Source organism: Quercus suber, unplaced genomic scaffold, assembly GCF_002906115.3.
Source record: "Quercus suber isolate HL8 unplaced genomic scaffold, Cork oak 2.0 scaffold_169, whole genome shotgun sequence".
In the NCBI taxonomy this organism is placed as follows: domain Eukaryota; kingdom Viridiplantae; phylum Streptophyta; class Magnoliopsida; order Fagales; family Fagaceae; genus Quercus; species Quercus suber.
In genome coordinates this window covers 249,853-274,330 of record NW_027069629.1, presented here as the reverse complement: position 1 = coordinate 274,330, position 24,478 = coordinate 249,853, and the positions used below count along the sequence as shown (strand labels likewise).

Below are 24,478 nucleotides of genomic sequence, written 5' to 3'. Positions count from 1 at the left end.
ATGCCTCTGAGGTTAGAATTTCGGATTTTCCGGCGAGTTTCAAGGCCGATATCGGCCTGTTTCAGCCGCTTCCGGCATATTTCGGCCATATCGGCCGTATCGGTCGCCGGCCGATACGATCCGATACGGCCGATATTGACCGATTCTGGCCGAATCGAAGCCGATTCTGGCCGAATCGAGCCTCGTCGGCGCGAATCGAGCCTCGTTGGCTCAAATCCGAGAAAAAAAAAAAAAAAAAAAAAAAAAAAAAAAAAATGACTCGGGTGCGGCACCCTCCCAGCCGCGTCCGTGCTTTCTAGCTCATCTCTCTCCAAAATGGCATAGATGTCAGCTAATTTTAAAGCCAAACTTTACGTTTTACTCCTTTCTCATTCACAATTCTCAAGCTACGCCTTTTGCTTTGTCTCCTCAATGTTACTGCCACGCCAGCCCACATTGTTTAGTTGTTATTAAATATCAACACAACAAAGCTCATCTCAACACAACCAAACAAAACCCTCGAAATCAGTAAAATATATATATATATATATATTTTTTTCCAATCTGACCGTCTCCTTGCTGCTAAAATAGTCAGTGAACCTGCAACTGTGTGAGGATGTGGGGCTATGTAGTGTTGGGAGAATAATTCATAATTCATTAATAAAAATTAATATAAGAAAATTTTAATAATATATATTATAAGGTGGATGGTGCTTAAAATAATAGTAGAATTTGTTTTTTTTTAATGTGAGTAACATAAAGCGGAGAAGTAAACTAACCATATCCTCAACATATATGCACATGAAGGGAAAATATACTGTGGTCAGTAAATTACAGATTAGTGTGTTTAGAGATTTTTGCTTTTAAATTTTTATATATAGCTTTCTAAAATCTCAAGTTTTTTTTTTTTAAATATAAATATATTTTAGCACGCTTTCAATAAATAAATTTGAACAAAAAGCTAATTGTAAATTTTATATTATCAAGCGAATTATAAATATTTAAGATAGTAATTAATATTTAGCCTACATAATTATATAATCTTCAATAAATATTTATAGATTAATGCATATTACTCTTAAATATAGTCACGTACTCTAAGATTTGAATGTGTTTTAATAGTACTTTAGAACTTAATAATTTGATAAATTATCTCTTTTTAAGAAGAATAAAAAGTTGAGTTTGAAATGAGTTTGGCCTCATTAATAAATATATGTGAAAAAAAAAATTGAGATTAAATTGCTAAAATTTAATATAATTTAGAATGAGATTGAGATTTTTTTTNATTATTATTTTTTTTTTCTTTTGTAAATTTTATATTATTAAGTGGATTATAAATATTTAAGATAGTAATTAGTATTTAGCCTACATAATTATAGAATCTTCAACAAATATTTATAGATTAATTCAGTATATATTAACACATTAAACATTGCATGGAAAACGCTGTAACAAAGTGCAAAAAATTTGATTTGGCTTCAGCTACGTAACTGTGTTCAGGAGGAGATGAAAACTAGTTGCAATGGTGCAAAAGTGTTCCCAAAGTTTTATGAAGAAGCTGTAGATTGCCAAGGAAAAGCTCTAACAAATTGCAAAAAACCCTTTCAATATGCTCATTAAATGGATGTGTTCGTGTGGTGTCTCATGATCAGCTCTTGTTTCTGCTTGACCTTGGTGTTGCTGTTAGCCTCTTTAGGGGTTCTAAATGTTTTGAGTCTGGCATTGTTGCCTAACTAGCTAGTGTTGTTGCTCTTTAAGGGCCATGGAATGGGTCTAAAAACGGGGCTATAGGACCTGCCTTTTTTTTTTTTTTTTTTTAATCTTAACTAAGACCGTGTTTAAAAAATGCAGCTCCAGCTTGCCTAAAGCCGCGTTTTATCATGCGGCTTTAAGTTTTTTCTGTAGCCGCGTGTATAAAACGCGGCTTTAGTTTTAGGAAGTGGCCCCGTTTATTAAACGCGGCCTCAGATGGCCCTTAAAGCCGCAGTTTAAAAACGGGGCTTCAGGAATTATATAAAAACTAAACTATAAACCTTTTCACCCCTTGCCTCTCCTATCACACATAGCCTCCATCGATCTGAAGTCCGATCTCAACCCATCACCCTCCATCAGAGCAGATCTTCCTTCGTTCCCTCATCTCCTCCACCACCATCTCCGCTGACCTCCACCAGATCCCTCCCTCCGACACTCTCTTCCAAACCACCGGCGTCGTTTGGATTCTTTCGATCCCTTCGCAATCATCGAACGCCACCGTGAGTCTCTCTCTCTGTCTCTCTCTCTCTCTCTCTCTCTCTCAGTATATTTGGTTTCATTTTGTGTGTGTCTGTGTTTTTGGCTTTTTAGTTCATCATCTTTGCATTTGGGGATGTGGGTATTTCAAAAGTCAAAGCTTTTTTTAATTTTTGGTTTTGTTTGAGAGATTTGGGTGCGTGGGTTTCTGGGATTTGTTTATTAAGTGACCTGAACTAGTAACAGAAGAACTAAAATTTATTTAATCGACACAAATTGGGAATAAAATCCCTAGATTGCGGTTATCAGCAGATAATGGTGATTTTCGTTGTTGGGGTGAGGTGTTATTTTTGCGGAGAGAGGTCAAAGAATTTCATTGTGATGTTTAGGGTCTAAGATCTTCTTATGAGGGGGCTCTATTATTCAATCGGTTGTTATCCCTTTACTATCTTCTACAAACACATGTAAGTCACTTATCTTTTTTTTCTTTTTTTTTTTTTTTCATAAATGTAAGTTACGTTACTTAGCTATCCCTCCAGGAAGCTTAGAAACAATGAATTTAACCTTTGGTTTTGTTTTTTAAGATTCAACGTTTATCCATTCCTCAATCAATCACTTAGGGAAACAAATAAATAAAAAATCAAAATATTATAATGCTTCATTGAAAATCAATCTGGGCCTGCACAGGGATGAGAAGTTGTTACTGTTGTGGTTTGGGTTTGGCAATTGGCAATAGCTCATTGTTATGTTTTATTTTAATGTTGATTTTGAAAATGCATAGAAGATGTTTGTGAAAATATGTGTTAGAAAAATTGAAATGATGTTACGCTTTTTCTATCTGTGCATGTTGTGCAGTCCCTTTCCCAGATGTTTATTTACTGTTTTTGACTAATATTTTCTTGGATTGATAGTGGTGGGTGATGAAGAGAGCTTGATTATGTATTTCTATGGGTTTTTGATTCAAAACTACTTATAATGTTATTTTTGTTTTTTGAGGTTTTGCTTTGTCTACGTATGTGATTTGAGACTATCTGAATACATTGGGAGAAATACGTGATTCTCTTTTTCTACCCACTGGACTTTACATTTGTTTGCCCCACAGGTTTGTTTGACACTAAAATAAATCTAAAAATTTAAGCTTAGATATTAGTTGATGCTATAAAATGATCTTTTGTTCTCTTCATTTCCCCCTTGTTTGCAGAGAGCACTACTTTCAGTGACCGCCATGCAGAATTTGAGCAGCTAACTACAGAAATATTGGGCACTTCAGTTGGCAGTGTGGTAAGTTGTTTACTCCATTTAACTTGAGCACTGTTAAAGCTAGTGGCTAGCAAACCTTTTTTTCCCTGCTTAATAAGTGTGTAATGCGTTTGAATTCGAAAAATTGGTGTATATTTCAGTTTAGCAACAAATATTGGAAAAAAATTTCTACCAAATCAGTACACTTAGTTTGTTTATAGCAGTATAAGGTTTAGATTGTCAAACTGAATTAATCTATTGTCTTGTCAATGAAAACTTTTGAGACAGCTGATAGCTGCCATTTTAAAGGCTTTTTGTCTGAATAAAGTCATTATGTTTTCTTACTATATATTTTTTTTATTAGCTTACTGCTTTGCCTTATTTGGAAATTATTGGATTCATAAGTGGAAATATAAAAGCATTAACGAATGCATAGATATAGGACAGTGTCTTTGATGATCAAGACTTAGTCTATGTAGTGCCTTAAAGGCTCTTGTAGTTATGTATTATGTAGTTCAGAATTAAGAGTATCTATCAAACTGTATAGCTGATTAAGTGTTTTATAGGTCTTAACTTTAGAGAAGAAGTACATGTATGATCTTCATGAATAATATTGAACTTGAGTTGGGACCTCTCTTTCTTTTTAAAACAAGAGAGAATTCCAAAACATAGGGTCACGTGAATTAACAATGCCCCATTCACAGAACAAATGTATTTTTGTCATTTCAGAAACCCATACATGAAGTCCACCAACAACGAAGTCCAATTACTCAGTCTATAGATTTTTTTCTTTGATACAGTACTATAGAAAGTGAATGAAGTAGAACTAAGGAGGCAACAACAAAAGACAACAAGAGTTACTACCACCCAGGCAGAGAATTCTCTTCGTATCAACCTTCCACAACCCATGAAACTTGAATTTTCAAGGTTTAAGGTGGAAGTACCTGCTGGATGGGTGTAAAAAGCTACCCAATACTTCCAACTACTATCATACTCCAGCCAATGTGAAGATTTTGATGGTCTTTTTCCACAAGGATGGGGAAGTTAGGAGTCTCTAATTAATTGAACCCATACTTATTGGTATAGCTAAGATTAGGACTTTGACATGCATCATGCTGATTCATGCATGTCTACATCCAAAATGTTTTTAGTGTTTGAGTCTGATAAAACTTCATGCCTACCCTAAAAGAATCTCTTACAAAAGCTCCAGCGCCCTAGAGAAGCAGAAACACATGCCTGTCAAAGGACCTATTACAACCCTTTAAGAAATAATAAAAGGACTAGTGTATCATTGCACTGTTCCACCAAGCAAGCCAGTAGTGTATTGATGACATTGATTGAAATGCCAATATATCAATAGAAAGACTTGTATTATTTTACTACATAGACCAGGAACAAGAAAATGGGCATAATCAAAGACGTCTCCCCTAAAGGCCTTATCATCATTCTTAAACCTTAAAAGGGGTTGAACGAAGTGGGCCAGTTCTCTCTGACTAGGAATCCCACCATTTTAAAAGTGGAACCCAATCATATTATACAATCAAATATAATGACCATTTTCATAGGATTTCCAATAAATATTAAATAAAGGCATTTCCTTTTTTTATAAGGGCAACTGAAAGTATAAGACTCCTTTCCACTAAATAGAATTGTAATGATGAATGTATAAATTAAAAAAATTAGAGAATTAACTACTGATGGTACCATAATTGACTCTCTCTCTCTCATATTAGTGAGAATGTATAATTATTTTTAATATAATTATACTATATAATTATTTTTAATATACTTATTCGGTCCAATTCAGTCCATTCAGTTTACATTTGCTCTATTTGGCCACATTAGTCCTATTCTATCCATATCAGTCCTATTTGGTCCATTCTATCCACTTTAGTCCTATTCACTCCATTTTGTCTACTTTGATTCTATTTGGTCCTATTCGGTCCACAATGGTCCTATCTTGTCCATTCTGTTCACTTTGATCCACCACCATCCTCTTTCGGTAATTTAGTCCAATTTGGTCTTATTTAGTCCATTTTGTCCTCTTTGATTCTATTCGGTCCATTCTATCCACTTCGATTGTCCACTTTCGTTATACTCAGTCTTATTCGGTCTAGTTTGTCCAGTTCAGTCCTATTTGGTCCACCTAGTTCCGATTCAGTCTATTTGGTCCAATTTGGTCCATTCGGATCACTTCGGTTCATTTTGGTCCACTTCGATCTATGTTTTTTGTGCACTTATATATAATGGGAAAAGACATGTTTGAGTTGAAATCACCTAATCTAAATCTAAATTTATTAAAAATTATATATAAAACTCAAAGTTGTAAATCTAAAATCTTAAGCATAACATTTATTATTCCTTGTATCGTGGCTTAAATGTAAAACAAGGTGTTAAAACAATACTAAATTTGGCAACCTTTTTTTCCCGGGTTGTAACATTTTTCATTTTCTTTTTCGCTTTTAGGCTTGGTCGATATGAAGTTAGAAATATGAACAATTCATGAGTGGGGTACCAAGTTTTTACAAGTGTATATTCAACTCACCATTTCAACTTGATTCTTTGCGTTGGTTTTTTATTAGCTAATGGCCATGTTTGGTTGTATTGTTTTTAGAGCTTCGTTCAGTTGGATTGGTTGCAAAATTTTTCACTTCTGTAAAATGTAAACTAACCCAACTTACACATTAATTTTAAAAAAATACGTCTGTTAAATTTGCTAGATTGAATTATTTGTTATTTGAGTGAAAAAAATACTTGTTAGTTTGATTTATTTTATTATTTTGAGACTTCATTTTGATAAAATTGAACTATTAGGCTTTATTGTGTAAATCATAATCACTTTTTCTTTTGACTTTTAATGAACTATTTACTTATCAAAAAATAAAAAGATTATTGAATAATGATGTTAAATGTTTGAATGAAAACCCACCTTTTTTTTTTTACTTTTTAAATCTTGACAAAGGCTACTACTCTTCCTTCTAAGTGTTTTTTTTTTTTTTTTTTTTTTTTTTTTTTTTTTTTTTTTTTTTTTTTTTTTTTTGCTATTTAGTACATGTATTCTTGCTTGCTAGTTTTCCTTTTACTCAGCCAAAAGCTGAGTCTTCTCACAGGGGTCCTCACTTCAACTTGGGCCTTGGACACACTTAGCTTCCAAAGAAACATATGCCAAAGTATGCACACATCAGATATCACTCTCTCCCACAAAAATCATTCTCACCTAACTATCTTGGAAGGCAATGCCGAAGCAAAGCCACTCGGACTTGAGTTCTAGATCCCACAAGTCTAGTGCGAAAGCACTAAGTCTGTGAGAATTGGGGCCAGGATCCTCGTGGTTGAATCATTCTCATGAAATTCATTTACGTATATGTATATGTATTAAAATGTATATCCTAATCTAAGAAACTAACAATTATTTGAAGATATGCGTATTGTATAGTGTGATTTATGTAGCACCTATAGAGGTATAGGGAAAGGACAAAACTCTATTACATAATAAACATGAAGAAAGATCATATAGTTTAGAGAACCAGCATTTTAGGTTCTTACAGGCCTAGTACGCCCCGGGATCCCATGACAGTATGCCTGAGATCCCACGACAATACGCCTGGGGTACCAAGTGAAGGAACTCTTTTAAATGTTTATACAATAAAAGATAAGCCTTAAATATTCTATTTCAATCTCTTTCTCATTGTGAATATTATGAGTACTTATTTTACTTATTTTGTAAGCGTAAATGGTCATTTTATGACACTAAAACACTTATAATGGTATTTTATGCTTAGGAGGAATCGCATTTTTGCCTTGAGGAGATTTATGTAACTTGCACACAACTTGGTTCATAATCAGCCTCCATTTAGCTGTGGTGAACCAAACCCAGTCCACCAAACAACAAATATTTGGCCTGGGATCCTTGTCTCTACTTAGGCCTGTGTGTTAAGAAAAAAGCACTCTCACATTTTGGCGACTCCGTTGGGGACTGGGAAAAAATGAGAGGGAAAAAGCAGTCCCTTCGCAAGCATGGCTCCAAAGCTAGGAAACACCTAGAGGAAGGAAAGTTCCTCTTAGTGCATTCATCATCAAGATCCCAAAAGTGCGAGTTCCTCCAACGAACGTTTTACCATGGGACTCTATATGGAATTTTGGGGAACTTCCCAACACAAGATAAGTTTTATGCATCATTATTTTCTCCATTTTATATTTTGAACATAATGGACTGAAGTATATGGTTTTCAAATGGATAGCTATCACTATGCTGTATGAAAGCAAAAGCATTGTATTGTTTAGTAATAGAATTAGACTCTTGTTCTACACAATATAGAATCATAGATAAGTTAAGTTGTCTTACTCATCCTCAAATTAAATGGACCTCATTTAAAGATATTCATAAAAGATAACTGCCTAGCTGAATTAATTAGTTTCGAAAAAGAATAAAAAAAAAATTAATTTTTTCTTTTAACAAAAAACTCATGTTTATTTTAAAAATTATTTTGGCTTGGATAATTCCTTTATACTATTGAGAAGAAGTATAAAAAATAAAAATAAAAAATGATTCAAGGGACAAATTATCTAGTTTGACAATGAAAGGCATGCCCTCTTTTTTTTTTGCCCCTTTCTTCTTATAAGGTACAAAAGTACTGAAAAATGTAGGATTGGATTGGGACCAATCAGGGCCAAAAGCTGAATGGTTCGACCCTCTTTGCTCCACAAGGACTTGGAATCTCTGGTGGCCAAGCCCTTAGCTCAGCTCAACTTATTCTTCAACCTTGTGTTAGAGATGGGGTACTGCAATATTGTTTTATTTCAGCTTATTGGTGGTTGAGACCATGTTGCTAAATGGTTTTGACATTGATCAAAAGTTCACAATGTTTTTAACATGGTATGGGATTGGCAACTGATGACTCCACACCCTGAGCAATAGAAAGGGTAGGAGGGAGTGATGAGAAGAAAGCTGGTCAGTTTGATTAGCATTTATGTAGTTATTTTAGTCCTAAACTTTGAAGTCCAAAACTTGAAGATGGTTAAATAAGGTATTGGTGGTGTGAAACTACTTTGTACCATTGGTCTCCAAAGGCAACTCACTAGTCTCATAAAAACTTAACTAATACTAAAGGTATTTTAAGAGTACAGCCAACCTATAGAGTACAACCAAAAAGTTGAAAATAAATATTAAACTCAACTATAAGAAGCAAAATCTTGTTTCTCATGAGGATTCTACTCTTTACAAAAATGGAGTAAGAGGGGTCATGTAATAATATTTAAACAATCATAACATTGTCTCACTGGTATAAAAAAAAATGGAGAAGTGAGCAAATAAAATAAAAAAATAATTGATAAAATGAAGATTGTATGAGCTACATAATAAAGCAATTGCCCCACATTTGGGAGCTAATGTATTTTCTTTTAAAAAAATTTATGATATTGTTTCATTTGGTTAAAAAGAAAAAAAAAAGAAAAAAAAGAAAAGAAAGAGAAGTAAGTGAATCAAGGAGGCTTGATGAAATGTAAATTACATAGCAAAACAATCACCTCACGTTGTGGGGCTAAATAATTTTACAATAACTTGATGATAATATCATATGGCACAGGTTAACAAAATGGACAAGTTTCCTTGGCTCCTCCCACAGATTTGGCAAAATGGAGTAGTTCCATGATCCTAGCAAAGCCTAGGAGATCCTTGACTCTAGGAAGAAAAGCCTGGGAGATCTTTGATCCCAACAAACTTGAGGAGATCCTTTATTCCAACAAGGTTGAGTACACCCTCGATTCTAGCAAAGCCTAGGAGATCCTTGACTCCAGGAAGTAAAGCCTAGGAGATCCTTGATCCCAATAAAGCTGAGGAGATCCTTGATTCCAAATGAGATCCTAGATTCCAGTAAAAAAAATAAAATAAAATAACTGAGTTGTTCCCTAGGTCTAGACACAAATCCAAGAAAAATAGAGTAGCTCCTTGATTTCAAAGAAGTTGAGTAGTTCCTTGGTTCCAACCATGGTTCTAGCAAAATGAAGTAGTTCTTTGGTTCCATAAAAAATTCGAGTTGTTCCTTGATGGAATAGTTTTCTGATTCTAGCAAAGTGGAACAATTATTTGGTTCCAACAAAGTTAAAGTACTTCCATGGATCCAACAAAGTTAAATGGTTATTAAAAAAAAATGGAGGCATAAAAAAAAAAAATTGATAGAAGTTCCACAATAGCGTCAAGAGAAGGTGGATCAAGCATGGTTCAACAACTACCTCATGCCCTGGGGGCTAAAGCCTATTGTGTGATGGGTTTTGAATATATTTTGAAGAAAATTAATAGAAACACTACATTGCAAGTCAGCAGCAAAATCAACATTATTGAAAGCTTAACAACTATACAGTACATCTATCATTTCTTGTAGCTCAACAATTGGGCTCACCTATGGAAATAACAAGATTTGGAGGAGATACAGAGACCACTGAAGGAAACCTACAACTAGCTCTAAAGGCCAACCATAACATCACAAGTATTGCCTAATCCTCTCAATGTACCACTAGTACATGAAAAATGGATTGAATGGGAAGTCCACAAAAGTCATTGCCAATCCAGGTCCTTTCATTCAGCACAAAGTAAAGTTTGTGGAAAATATACTTTATGATAAATCGGATTCAGCTAAAGAATATCCTATTGTTAGGATCCTGGGGGGCTCCCATCTCTAGGATCCCGAGGGGTTCCTATCCCTGAAGAAAAAGAACCCTGGAGGGAAGGCAGAATTTTACTTATGAAGGCACGTGGGACCGTAATGTAGCCTACAAAAGGATCCCGGACCACCATCTTACATGATAGCTCAGGAAGAGATCCTGGAAGAACCTGGGGATATGATGAGTTAGAATATCCCATCTCCAGGATCTCGAGGGGCTTCCATCCCAGAAGAAGGAAACAATACCCATGGTTTGAGGGATCCCTTGGACAAAAAAAAAAAAAAAAAAAAAAANTTTTTTTTTTTTTTTTGAGGTTATATTGTTTCTTTAAGCTGTGAGCATGTGAACTTTGACGTGGCGTGGTTTCATTGGCTGGCGTAAAACATTGGTTTTATGCCAGTTCCGGACCCAATGTTTTCTCAAAATAAAAACCTAAGAGAGTCAGTCAAATTTATATGAGAGTATTTTTGGACTCTTCTCTATAAATAAGTAAATAAAATAGAGCCTTATCCTGAAATAGGGAGCCGAACCAAATGCTAATTGCTAATTATGGTTTGAGATTTGGATACTAACCTCAACATGAGGGGCAAATGTGAAAATCAGAATGACATGTTTTGGATAGGCTGGCTAGTGACTAGTTGGCTTGACTAAACACAAGCCTACAACAAAGGTTGTCTTTCTGTTTCTCTGTGCGTGTCTCTTACTCTCGTCAGCCAAAAGTGTCACACCCCAAACCCAAAAGGGTCCAAGGCATGAGAAATACATCCCAAGGGTACTTGTAGATTTTTCATTTTTGGCAAATCAAACTATAAGAGATCTTTCTTTTCCCTTCTTTTCCACATGATAAGAATATATAACCATACTAAAATCTTCACATTACAAGTCAAAGCTCTATAACACATTTACGAACAATAACTAAAAATCATGTGCCTTCACATAATACATGAATATACTACAAAACTCTGATGATTTAAATGGAAAGTCCCAAAGTTCTCTAAAATATGCAATCCCAACAAAACTCTTGGGCTAACAAGCCTCAAGAGCCCAACTTCTAATAAAATTAACTACTGCAAGCTCCCTTCAAAACAACTAGATCAAATCACCAACCATTAGTAATGTAAGTCTCCCAATTCAGCATAAAACTCCAATCATTATCAATAATGCAAGCTCTATTCCCATGATATAGCTAATTAATCTATAAGACTGTAAAAGATTGAGATGAGCTAAAGCCTAGTAAGTAGCATAATAAATGGGGGTGGAGAAAATACAAGTTTCATTTTCAATAATAATAATAATATGACAAGAATGATTAAAAATGAAACACAAAGTTTCTCAAAGTAGATATTTTGAAACTATATACTATGATCTGTGAGCACTAACAATATAATTTCCAAAGTCATAAAATTTAACATACAGTAATTTATCACAAAATTGTCCTCTTTGGTATGCAGACTCTTGGCCCATGGGCAGCAGTCTCACCCACATATAATCAAGGAATCTCTTCCTCCCATGGACATCAGGGAAGAACACGTCATCCAAAGTGAAAGGGCACTAACCTTGATTTGATTCCATTGTCACAATGACTATGGAGACCAAATCGGGTGATCACCGGAAAATCACACATGGCATAATGTTAAAACCACATAAACTCACAAGTTACATTACTTTGAAACACATAATTCATATCCAGATAGTTTCAGAAAATCTTAAATAATCTAACTTCTACAAAGTTTGTAAAGTTTTCAACTTCATTCTTGTCAAGAGATTTTCTATCAATTTACCAAATAATGCAAGACAAGATAAGTATCTTTAAATTTTTCAATATACCATAAAATCAATGATTTTCTTATCAAAGATTAAATCATGCATTTTCTAAATGCAATATCAAATATGATGCATTTTCATATATAAACATATATATATATATTAAGGTTAAGACACTATAGTTTTTAGAAAAATATAGTTTTCATAGGTAGTTTCTAAAAGCGTGTCTAACCCAAAAACATTTATATAATATGGTTATTTTTCAAAATCCCATTAAAAAGCTACTTACCTCACAACCGCAAAAGCTTAATTCTCCAAACTCCAAAAGAGATTAGCTAGAATCTCAACAATATTAAGCAAACCTAACACAACAAGCATAAAGCTTAAAATTGTATCTAGTTACAATTTAAGAATAGTCAAATATGCACTTAATTAGGCAAGTCTAGCATTTAACCCCATCAATAACATATTCATTTTCTAAAGTTTCTCAACAAATTAATTCACAAGGCATAGACTCCAATTTATAAATTTAACCCATTCAATATCATCTCTAACATCATGACTAACTTTCATAAAATTTATATTATATCATTAAGAGACCCGTGAAAGCAAAATCAAAATATTCTCAAAGACAAAAAATTTAGAACTTTAACTAACTCCAAATAAACCCAATGACAATAGAAAAATTAGATTTACCAACTATCATATGTTATAACCAAAACTCCCAAATTTTTCACCATACATAAATCTTAGGTAATCATCATTAGCACAAACTATAAACCCACTCATCAAATAATTCTACCAATACAAAACTCATACATAAAAACACATAAATATCACTTACAATGCTCATAAATCATCTAGGTATCATTATTAAAGCTTAAATAAAAATAACCTCAAGCAAAAGTGTAAACCTACAAAAAAGATCAGCAAATTTTACCTCAAATAAAAGTGATGATGATGCTTAGGGGTTCTTAAAGATTTTTCCAGTGGTCATGCCGGAAAATGATGGTGGAAATAATAATATGGAGGCACCGGCGGGAGAGTTTGAAGGAGTGAGGAGGAGTGGTCTACCGAAAATGAAATGAAGAAAAACAAAGAAAAGAGAGGAGAAGTGAGGAGCCGGTCAAGAGAATAAAAGATCAGTGAAAATGAGTGGTGGGAATGGGTGGGGTTGGTGGGAGTGGTTGGGAGGCACGTGTGTTCATTAAAAATCTGACTTTACACTTCTGCTGTTTTTTTTTTTTTTTTTTTTTTTTTTTGGGCTTACTGAAATGTTACAAAAAGAGTTTGAGATTCAGGGAGAAGTTAAAGAGAGAGAGCAAATGGCAGAGTCCAAGACAGTACAAATTTGTTTCGTTACAAATTTTAGTTATTTGCTAACCCCCAGGCACTGTCGGGGCCACGAACAAAAATGAACCTTCTTTTCTCATACAGAAAGCTAGAGTTGCGAATTACACAAACTTCATTACGGTTTTTTTTTTTCGTTTCTGATATGTTCAATTCAAAGAAAGGAGCATGTATATGGCTATATTTGAACGAAATAAAACCTTTGGGCTGCTTTAAGAATTAAGATCACCTTTTCCCATTGCTATTTACATAAGTGGTGATTTTAGAAGCATAGTAAAACAAACGTAGCAACAACTGCATTTCTGATCATTAGAAAATATAACCTCAAAAAAAAAAAAAAAAAAAAAAAAACATTTCATGCTCACACGCTCATAGCTTCCTCTGCAAGCTCACGCCATTCCTCTGCTTTCTTTCTTCCTTCACGCCAAACCTCCACCACCGCCACACAGAATTTACCTGCCAAAGTAAGAGACCCATTTCTTGTTTCTTCATGGGTTTGTTTTTGTTGCTGTAATCCATGTGGGACTTGTTGGTATCAGATTGTTCAAAGCTCTAAAGTCTGAACTTTGCAAGGAAGTGACCTTGTTGCTAAAAAGATTGAATCTTTGGATGGGGTAGTTTCTGCTGAGCCTACATTGTGAATCAAGGAGGAACATTGGTAAGAAAAATGCTCCATTTTTGCTTTAGTTAGATCTCTAAAAGTGACTCACTTTGTATGGTACATTTCAGTCATTTAATGCTTTAGCTAAGCTATGAGTGGTTAAAAATTTGTTCTTTGCTAAGCATTATTGTGTTTATGACTTTCATTGGAAGGAGGACCAGTCTTTTGATGTTCTGGCTTCCAAGTTTTTGGTTGTTTGTTAGGTGAAGTATTGTGTTGGTGAATATATTTGGGGACTTTGGATGCTTTGATTATTCTGAAGTTCTCTTTTTTGGGCTTTCCAAAGTGGTAATCTTTCATGCTTTTGAAGAATGGTTGTTGCATACTTTTTGTTTTATTGTAAAGTATTCAGCCAACTTTGTGTACTCCTTTGAATTTGTGGGTTTGAGAGCTCAAAAACCCCATTTCTCTTAACCATATTAGGCTGATTTCTCATAGTAGTGAAGGATTGTTGAGTTGTTTCCTGGGTTCTGTTATTGTTTTTTACAGTAGGTCGTGTGGAAATCAGTTGTGCCTGTTTGGGTTTGGCAATGCAAGCCACATGGCCCACATCAACATACCCAAATATGGCCACCCAGACCACGTGTGTCACTCTCCAGTTAAAGCATACCATGACAACCTCATCTCTTGCATGATTATTCACTACAAAACAACACATGTATATATAATGCTAAGTGGTGTTGATATTGCCTTGGTCCTTCCATTGCCTTCTAAAGACACATAAATCACATCAAACATTGGAATTTAGACAACCCCATCTCTGACAAAGACTCAAAACAAAGACCTTGACAAAATCAATTCAAGCAAAAAAATTAGAAAGTCACATAGATAGAAAAATCCCACGAGAGAAAACACAACCACTAATAATAAGAGTACTAGCAATAACAAAAACACCACTACCAACAAAAACAAATGTGGTAATTCAACTTCAAAGTTTGTTCCTAAACTTTAGCTCATTAACGATTTTATTTAGTCCCTAAAATTAAAATTAATTCAAAGACTTGAAGTGATCAATTTTAGTCCCTACCAAACTTAAATTGATGTAATTTAGTCCTAATGAAGCGGTAACATGTTAGTTTTTAGTTTTACCAAGCTATTAAAGGGACTAAACTCTCACTCATGAACTAAACTATAAGGTTTTTTTTTTTTTTTCCCAAGCAGATTGTACACATTTATCTGGTTTTCCAGGTAAATGTCAACCAACCACTAGCAGGTATTTGTCTCCATCTTCTCTCGGTATTCTTCTAGATCTTGTTCCAGATGTAGCTCCCTTGTTCTCTACTCCTTCAAATCTTTCATTGTTATAATCCGCTCTTTCAACACCAAAGAAATTTTCTGCTTTAGCCCTTCATAATCTACTTCTTCTAGATCCACCTCTTCCATATCTACTCAGATGATTGATCCCTCCAAATCCAATCCTCTCTTCCCCTTAAAATCTTTCATTGTACTAAACTACTCTTCCAACACAAAAAGAATTTTCTTCAGCTTTAGCCTTTCATAATCTATTTCTTCTAAATCTAGCTCTTCCATATCTACCTCTACCCGAATTGATCCCTTCTTCAATGATTTCACTAGTTCCTCCAGTAGGACTTTCTCCAATGCGTCATTCACATGCAAGTGAAAAGTCAAGTCAACTGTCTCCATCCACTCTCCATCAAACGGCGTAGGTGTTCTCAAAACATAAGTATCCCAAGGCACGCAAACGCAAAACTTGAGTTCGTTAGAGTCGGCTCCCATTATAAAACGTTCGTAAGTCCTCACAAAGTATTTCGTGGGCTTATCTTCTTCTGATTTTGCTATTTCCATGGAAATAAGATACTTGCTCCTGAAAGCGCCAAGGATAGTCCAAGTGGCGCCAACAACCCTCACAAGTTTGTAAGACAAATCAAATTGCAAAACAACAATAATATTTCTAAGAAACGCATAATAAATAAAATTAACCAACCAACAAAACAGAACAGCAACCCTAACAAAAAACTAAATAAAACTAATTAAGCTAATTAGAATATAACAAATTAATTAAACATAAATTCAGATTCTACAAATAAACATGTAAATTAATTAATTACTCAGCGCTAATTAAATGAATAGTTCTTCATTGGACAAAAAGAAAAAGGAAAGAGAGAAGAATTCGATTACATTACCTTGTTATTCCAATAATCGAGAGTGGATTGAGCAACTATTCGAGTGTTGGGTGGTTTGTAGCCCCAGATGTCCCTTTACCTCCAATTGGATTCCCAAAACATGCCTCCAAAAGTTTGTGACCTTCGTCGTCAACCGTGTCCATCGGCATCGCCCACGTGCCAACGACCTTTGACGTGAGCCGTCGTCCCCATGTGGTGGCGACCTTCGACGTCAGCCGTCGTCCATAGGTGGCCACCTTCATCTTTAACATTCACCAACGACATCGGCCTAGAGCTCCAGTCATAACTTGGCTTGAGGATGTTGAAGTGCTTCAGCCTAGAGTCAATTGGATTCATGAAAATCAGCCTTCTTCATGTTTCTTAAATTTCAGTAAGCGGTACAAAGGTAGCAGGGAAGTTGAGGAAATACTAGATAACATCAAAATGCTTCTAAAACTACTAGAGTTCCCAGAGCAGTGGAGCATATTCTTGGACCTTCAATTCAAGGTCAAACAACAGCATCAAAAGTTTTAGAAAAAACTATGAGGCTATTGTCTGATGATAGATTTCAGGGGATTGGTATTTGGGGACTGGGAGGAGTAGGCAAGACTACTATGGTAAGAACTCTCAACAACGAGCTCAAGAGTACTTCAAGGAACAATTTTGGCGACATCATTTAGGTTACCGTTTCCAAGAATTTGGACATGAAACGGTTACAAACACAAATAGCTCTAAGATTGAATTTGGAGACGAAAATGGAAGAAAGTGTGGAGAGAATGGCCCTTAGACTTCAACAAAGACTTATGAATGAGGAAAAATATCTACTCATTCTAGATGATGTTTGGCAGAAACTTGATTTGGACAGTTTGGGTGTTCCACAGCCTGATGTTCATAAAGGTTCTAAAATCATATTGACAACTCGATTTATGGAAGTTTGTAGGAAAATGATGACCGGTGTGGAAGTTAAAGTTGATGTTTTAAATGATGAAGAAGCTTGGCAATTGTTTAGTCAAAAGGCAGGAGATGTGGCTCATTTGGAAGGAACTAAACCATTTGCAGAAGCAATTGCAAGAGAATGTTGCAGATTACCTCTAGCCATCATCATAGTGGGAGCTACTATGAGAAGAAAGACAAAGGTTGAGCTATGAGAAGATGCCTTAAAAGAGTTGCAAAGGTCAATGCCTTCTGTAGAAGGCATTGAGGATGAGGTCTATAATCCTTTGAAGTGGAGTTACGACTCATTACAAGGTAACAACACAAAATCTTGTTTCCTATACTGCTCTTTGTTTCCTAAGGACTTCTCAATTGAATTAGTACTGCATTGGCGAGCAGAAGGTTTAATAGATGAACAGCAGAACTATGTGGATTCGTCTCCAAATTCAATCTCAGAGCTATTTGTGTTTTTAACCGTTTCATGTCCAAATTCTTGGAAATGGTAACCCAAATGATGTCGCCAAAATTGTTCCTTGAAGTACTCTTGAGCTCATTGTTGAGAGTTCTTACCATAGTAGTCTTGCCTACTCCTCCCAGTCCCCAAATACCAATCCTCTGAAATCTATCATCAGACAATAGCCTCATAGTTGTTTCTAAAACTTTTGATGCTGTTGTTTTGACCCTGAATTGAAGGTCCAGGAATATGCTCCACTGCTCTAGGAACTCTGGTAGGATAAACCAGACCGTGTGGAAACTTTCCAGCTTTTAGAAGCCTTTTGATGTTATCTAGTATTTCCTCAACTTCCCTGCTACCTTTGTACCGCTTACTGTAATTTAAGAAACATGTAGAAGATTGATTTTCATGAATCCGATTGACTCTAGGCTGAAGCACTTCGACATCCTCAAGCCAAGTTATGATTGGAGCTCTAGGCCGATGTCATTGGTGAATGTTGAAGACGAAGGCGGCCACTTGTGGACGATGGCTGATGTCGAAGGTCGCCGCCACATGGGGAAGACGGCTCACGTCAAAGGTCGTCGACACATGTGGGCAACGCCGATGGACACGGTTGACGACAAAGGTCACAAACTTTTGGAGGCATGTTTTGGGAACCCGATTGGAGGTAAAGGGACATTTGGGGCTCCAAACACTCGAATAGTTGCTCAATCCACTCTCGATTATTGGAATAACAAGGTAATGTAATCGAATTCTTCTCTCTTTTCTTTTTCTTTTTGTCCAATGAAGAACTATTCATTTAATTAGCGCTAAGTAATTAATTAATTTACATGTTTATTTGTAGAATCTGAATTTATGTTTAATTAATTTGTTATATTCTAATTAGCTTAATCAGGTTTATTTAGCTTTTTGTTAGAGTTGCTGTTCTGTTCTGTTGGTTGGTTAATTTTATTTATTATGTGTTTCTTAGAAATATTATTGTTGTTTTGCAATTTGATTTGTCTTACAAACTTGTGAGGGTTGTTGGCGCCACTTGGACTATCCTTGGTGCTTTCATGAGCAAGTATCTTATTTCCATGGAAATAGCAAAATCAGAAGAAGATAGGCCCACAAAATACTTTGTGAGGACTTACGAACGTTTTATAATGGGAGCCGACTCTAATGAACTCAAGTTCTGCGTTTGCATGCCTTGGGATACTTATGTTTTGAGAACACCTAAGCCGCTTGATGGAGAGTGGATGGAGACGGTTGACTAAACTTTTCACTCGCATGTGAATGATGCATTGGAGAAAGTCCTGCTGGAGGAACTAGTGAAATCATTGAAAAAGGGATCAATTCGGGTAGAGGTAGATATGGAAGAGCTGGATTTAGAAGAAATAGATTATGAAAGGCTAAAGCTGAAGAAAATTCCTTTTGTGTTGGAAGAGCTGTTTAGTACAATGAAAGATTTTAAGGGGAAGAGAGCATTGGATTTGGAGGTATCAATCATCTGGGTAGATATGGAGGAGGTGGATCTAGAAGAAGTAGATTATGAATGGTTAAAGCAGAAAATTTCTTTGGTGTTGAAAGAGCGGATTATAACAATGAAAGATTTGAAGGAGCAGAGAGCAAGGGAGCTACGTCTGGAACAAGATCCAGAAGAATACCGAGAGAAGATGGAGACAAATACCTGCTAGTGGTTGGTTGACATTTACCTGCAAAACCAGATAAATGTGTACAATCTGCTTGGAAAAAAAAAAAAAAAAAACCCTTATAGTTTAGTTCATGAGTGAGAGTTTAGTCCCTCTAATAACTTGGTCAAACTAAAAACTAACATGTTACCGCTTCATTAGGACTAAATTACATCAATTTAAGTTTGGTAGGGACTAAAATCGATCACTTCAAGTCTTTGAATTAATTTTAATTTTAGGGACTAACTAAAATCGTTCATGAGCTAAAGTTTAGGAACTAACTTTGAAGTTGAATTACCACATTTGTTTTTGTTATTGCTAGTACTCTTATTATTAGTGGTTGTGTTTTTCTCCAGTGGGATTTATCTATCTATATGACTTTCTAATTTTTTTGCTTGAATTGATTTTGTCAAGGTCTTTGTTTTGAGTCTTTGTCAGAGATGGGGTTGTCTAAATTCCAATGTTTGATGTGATTTATGCGTCTTTAGAAGGCAATGGAAGGACCAAGGCAATTTCAACACCACTTAGCATTATATATATATATGTGTGTGTGTGTATTGTTTTGTAGTGAATAGTCATGGAAGAGATGAGGTTGTCATGGTATGCTTTAACTGGAGAGTGACACGTGTATATAGAACGTCTTTTTTCTTTTTTGTGAGTTATGTCAAAGGGGTGCATGAGAAGTTAAAATAGGCTAAGTGTTGTTACAAACTCTTCATTGCACACTCTGTACATGCACTGACTTGCTGTGAAAAAACACAATTTTAGTCAAAATTGTGAAAATGGTAAAATCGTGTTTTCATTTCACAATTTTAATTGAAATCATGTAACATTTTGTGTATAATGATTGATGTGTGTAGAATAACCAGTGCGTCATAATCATTACCCATTATAATATGAGGGACATATAATACATCCACTCAAATGTGGAACAAGGAGCATATTCTTTTCACTTATTTCTTTATTTTTATTTTTATAATAACAGTCTTTAAAAATGGGCATTTGGTCTAGTGGTATGATTCTCGCTTTGGGTGCGAGAGGTCTCAAGTTCGATTCTCTGAATGCCCCATTCATTTAATGTTCTTTACTAATAACTTTACCTAAAAAAAATAAAAAATAAAAATCTTTAAAGATATTCGTGGGAAATGTTTATCTTTGCTTTCCTTGCTATATGGCATAACAAATGTTTATCTTTTATGTTGTCTCTGCCTGCATAACACTGCATATTACCATTTTCCTATAAATCAAGTAGCCCTTACATCACTCTTTTTGTTATGGATCTCATTAAGTTACCTCATTTCATCTACTTTTGTTTGTGGAATTCTGATGATTGCATCTGAAATCTTCATTTGGATCCAATATCATCCAGATGCTTTAAGGTCTTCACAACTTTTTAACTTTTAATTTGTCTTATCTCATTGTTTTAACCTATGGAAGTGACATTCTTATGAAAATTGAGTCATGGGCAGTTGACAAATATGTTAGATTCTTTGTATCTTTAATCTTGTTTGTTAGTGTTACTTATCATGTTTATTGTTGAAAGTGTTTCAATTAGTGGCAAGAATTTAATGTTTATATTATTTCACTGAAATGTAGATATACCCAACCTCAGTTCGAACGACAGGCATCAGAATTGCAAGCTCAGCTGGAAGAATTGGTGGAATTTTATGTCCGCTTGTGGCAGTGGGTTTTTGTACACGATTGTCATCAAACAGCATCCATTGTTCTTTTTGAGATTTTAATCTTTTCATGGATTTTTGTAGTGCCATTCCCTTTTGAAACCAAGGGCTGTGAATTGAGTGATACTGTACCTAGTCCAAAACATATTGCTGAATCAGCATGAATTAACACAGAAAATTCACGCTCAGCCCCTCTGTTATACAATGGCATTTAACTTTAGCCTTCTGTTGTTTACTGAATGCTTACGATCTAAAAAGTTTTGCAGCTTTATTAGACACATTTATGCATCTGTTTTTTGCTCAAAACACATGAACTAAAGTAAGACTTGCGTGTGTCTGCTCGCTTAATCACGTCACATATGATTATCCACACACTAGACATGAATATTGTTGGTGATTTTCATAGGAATGAATGTATAAGTCATAAAATCTCATATATATATATATATATATATCTTTCTTTTCTTTTTTTAATTACTTGATAGTTAGGGGGGATTCGAANGATACACTTTGTGATGCTGCAATGTTCTGGATGTTATGGGTTAGGTTGGTTCTGTGTGTAGGCAGGGTTCAATTTGGTTGTCAAAAAATTGGCCAATGATGCTTTCTTTAAGAAAACTTACTGAAAGTGAGATGTATAGACATTTTCTTTTGCACATAATCGTTGGCTTTGATATAGCTTTTGGAATTCAGAGAAGACACTAGAAATGAAATTGCTCCTCTTTTGTATGATATTTCTACACTGGTAAATAGTTTTTAACTTTGCAAAATTATTAAAGTGAATAGGTCTGTTGCTAAAAGAGGCTCTTGACTGTGCTCCTAAAGCTTTGTTAAATATTGCACAGTCAACGTGTTTTGATAAATGACTTGGTGATGACATACAACGAAAATTCAAAACCAACATTTTATCAAGTTTTTGTATTATGTGTCTGATATTCACTTAAGTATAAGAAGGTTATTTTCAACAAAAAATAAAAATAAAAATTACAGAAGGGTTAAACTTTAAAAACCTTATTTACTCTTTAAGTTATGTTAACATTCAAGTATGCCCTCCGATTGACCCTTGTGGCCGTTCACAACTTCTAATTTCTATTCTTGGTCCTCCTAATAATAAAATACATATGTCAATTTACACTTATCATATTTGAATAGACGTCCTAGTTTTTTTTTTTTTTTTTTTTTTTTTGGGGTGAAAAGGAGCTTCATTAAAGAAAAGAGCTACAGGCTACAGCGCCAATAAAGGCATAGTATTGGTGGGCTATAGCGCCAGTAAAAGCATAGTATTGGCATAGTGCCTTACATAGTACACACCACTGGCATCATTAGATTCAAAAGAAGAAATATCAAGCGATGGGAGGTTGTTAAACAACACAAAAGTTTCCTGCTGCAAGCACCCCCTCTTAGCTAACGCATCCGCGCAACTATCTGCTTCTTGAAAAATATGGTTCACTTGCACCTGCTGGAATCTAGTGAGTAGGGACCTACAATCATTTAGAAGGGGTGAGTAAGCTCTGTTAGGCATCGAGCTAGACTAAACAATATTCACAACAGATCTTGCATCAAGTTCAACTTCTAAATAGAGGATCCCCATCTGGACTACCAATAGCAAGCCATCTCTAAGGGCCCAAAACTTAGCCTTACACTTGTAGTAAAGCCAATGCCTCAACTGAAACCTTTCAACCATGCTCCCCAGTATTCACGAATTAATCCTCCTCCCCCAACTTTCCCTGGGATCCCTAGAGAAGCACCATCCCTCCCTGGGCTTACTCCACTTAACCTGCATTTGTCCTAAATCTTCTGGTTCTCAAAAATTTTTCAGTATAGAGGAAATAGTGAATTGCTTGCCTTGTGCTTATACTATGAAGGTTGGCATTAAGATTAGTGTTTTCAAAGACTACTCTGTTTCTGTGTTTCCATAGAGCCCAAATGGTGAAAGCGAACACAGTTTTCCATGGAATTCCATTAGAAATCAAATCATGAGTGTGTTTTTTTTTTGAGGAACCACAACATGAGTGCTTTAGAATAGGTTTCAAGTATAATTTATTTCAATGCCACTTTTTTAAAATTAAAACTAAGATCACATTTTTACCTTACTAGTATCCAAAAATGCATTTAAGTAGCAAAAGCTTTTGTCAAATGTAAAATAGTAATTGTGACAGTATGCCTTACAAAAACTCATTATACCTAAGTATGTGTTTGGTTCATTGGTTGGAGGTGAAAAGAGGGTGAAGCGAAAAGGAGATGGGAAAATTAGAGAAAAAACACAAATTGTAATTAGTTGGTACAAGGAAAAGGGAGGGGAATATTGGTGGTCCGGGCTATTTTTCACCCAAGCCCACCAAAAACAAACCTCTCCAATTCAAGAAGAAAATACAAATGTAAACTGACCTTGTCTTTGGCGATTTCAAAATGTCATTTTTGTCCATTATTTCTCTTTCGTACTTTCTCGTAAGCAGCACATCTTTCTTTCAAATTATTTTTTCTTAAATGGTCCAGTACCAACTCAAACACCATCATGCTTCATCATACTCACCATTTCAAGCAACTAATTTTTTTTTTTTAAATTGAGCAAATAAAAACTCTTTATAGGAATAAATAGCTTTCAAAATTAAAATATTATACATCTTTATAAGAATAAATGGCTTTTCCAAATTAAATTATTACACATTTAAATTACCCTATATTTCATGCACCATAAATGATTAAGATCTAAGAAATGACAGCCTTAGCTCATCTTGAAAACCAAAAAGGAAAATTTCTATAAAGGAAAAAAAAAAAAGAAAAAAAGAAGAAGAAGAAGAAGAAGTCATGAATGGAAATTATATGAAGAGAGTTGCGATGATAACAATGTCCATTCTGATTGTCTTAGTTGTAGTGCAAGCTGATGATGATCCCCATGTTCAAGTTCAAACCTCTGCGAGTCTGCTGATGAACATTTTAAATATTGCGAAGCCAGAAATTTGCTTTTTCAAAGCAATCTTTTAAATGGATGTGTCATGTGTGGTGTCTCAACTCTTGTTTTCAATAAAGGCTTCTTTCTTGCAAATGTTATTGAGAACGAGAAGCCCTAGAATTTCCTTTTGTTTTATACTCCATTTGTGTTTAAATAAAGTCTTTTCTCAGTTAATTATCAAAAAATGAAAAAATTAAAGGCTTCTTGATTTTTTTGTTTTTTGTTTTTTTTTTTGTTTTTTGCTAAGACATACTAAACAATAATTTGTAATTGCATGAATGTTACCTTCTAATGATCAGTAGTGCAGTTGTTGCTACCTTCGTAATACTTAGTAATCAGTATATCATTATAGATGTAATATGAGTCATGTTGGGGCAATTATTAATAAACCATTTTAAGAAAGTTTTGGTATCATTTTAATGAGAAATTAAAAAAACTATCAAAATATTAAATATTTTTTCTCTTTTCCCATAAAAAATATCTTTAGCTCATCCATTAACTTTTCTCAAATAATATATAAAGATAAATAATGCACTCCTTAAAGCATTTTTAGTTTCATGGAAAACTTGATACCATAACGAATATAAATTTTACTATTTTTATAAAATAATTGATACGTTAATTTTTAAAATAGAAAACGAAAATAATTCATAAATCTATTTATCATGTAGTAAATGTGATAACATCATATTTAATGTCATATCAAATTGTAGATGTTGATTAAATTACATTTTCCAAAACTGAAATACATGAGATGCAAATTCCAAAAACCATGTAACTTAAT

At 34.6% G+C, this 24,478-nt stretch overlaps 1 long non-coding RNA gene across 3 annotated transcripts; it reads left to right on the top strand.

Moving 5' to 3' along the window:
• Window positions 1–1,891: 1,891 nt before the first annotated feature.
• Window positions 1,892–20,961, top strand: LOC136069421 (uncharacterized). 3 transcript variants are annotated; one of them, XR_010630661.1, is made up of 4 exons: window positions 1,892–2,672; window positions 3,205–3,310; window positions 3,410–3,489; window positions 4,248–6,137. It is a non-coding gene; the product is annotated as an uncharacterized LOC136069421 (long non-coding RNA). The 3 variants fall into 3 exon arrangements; XR_010630660.1 differs by lacking the exon at window positions 4,248–6,137 and adding an exon at window positions 20,659–20,961 and having other exon boundaries at window positions 1,893–2,672; XR_010630662.1 differs by lacking the exon at window positions 4,248–6,137 and adding an exon at window positions 20,659–20,961 and having other exon boundaries at window positions 1,907–2,231.
• Window positions 20,962–24,478: the final 3,517 nt, after the last annotated feature.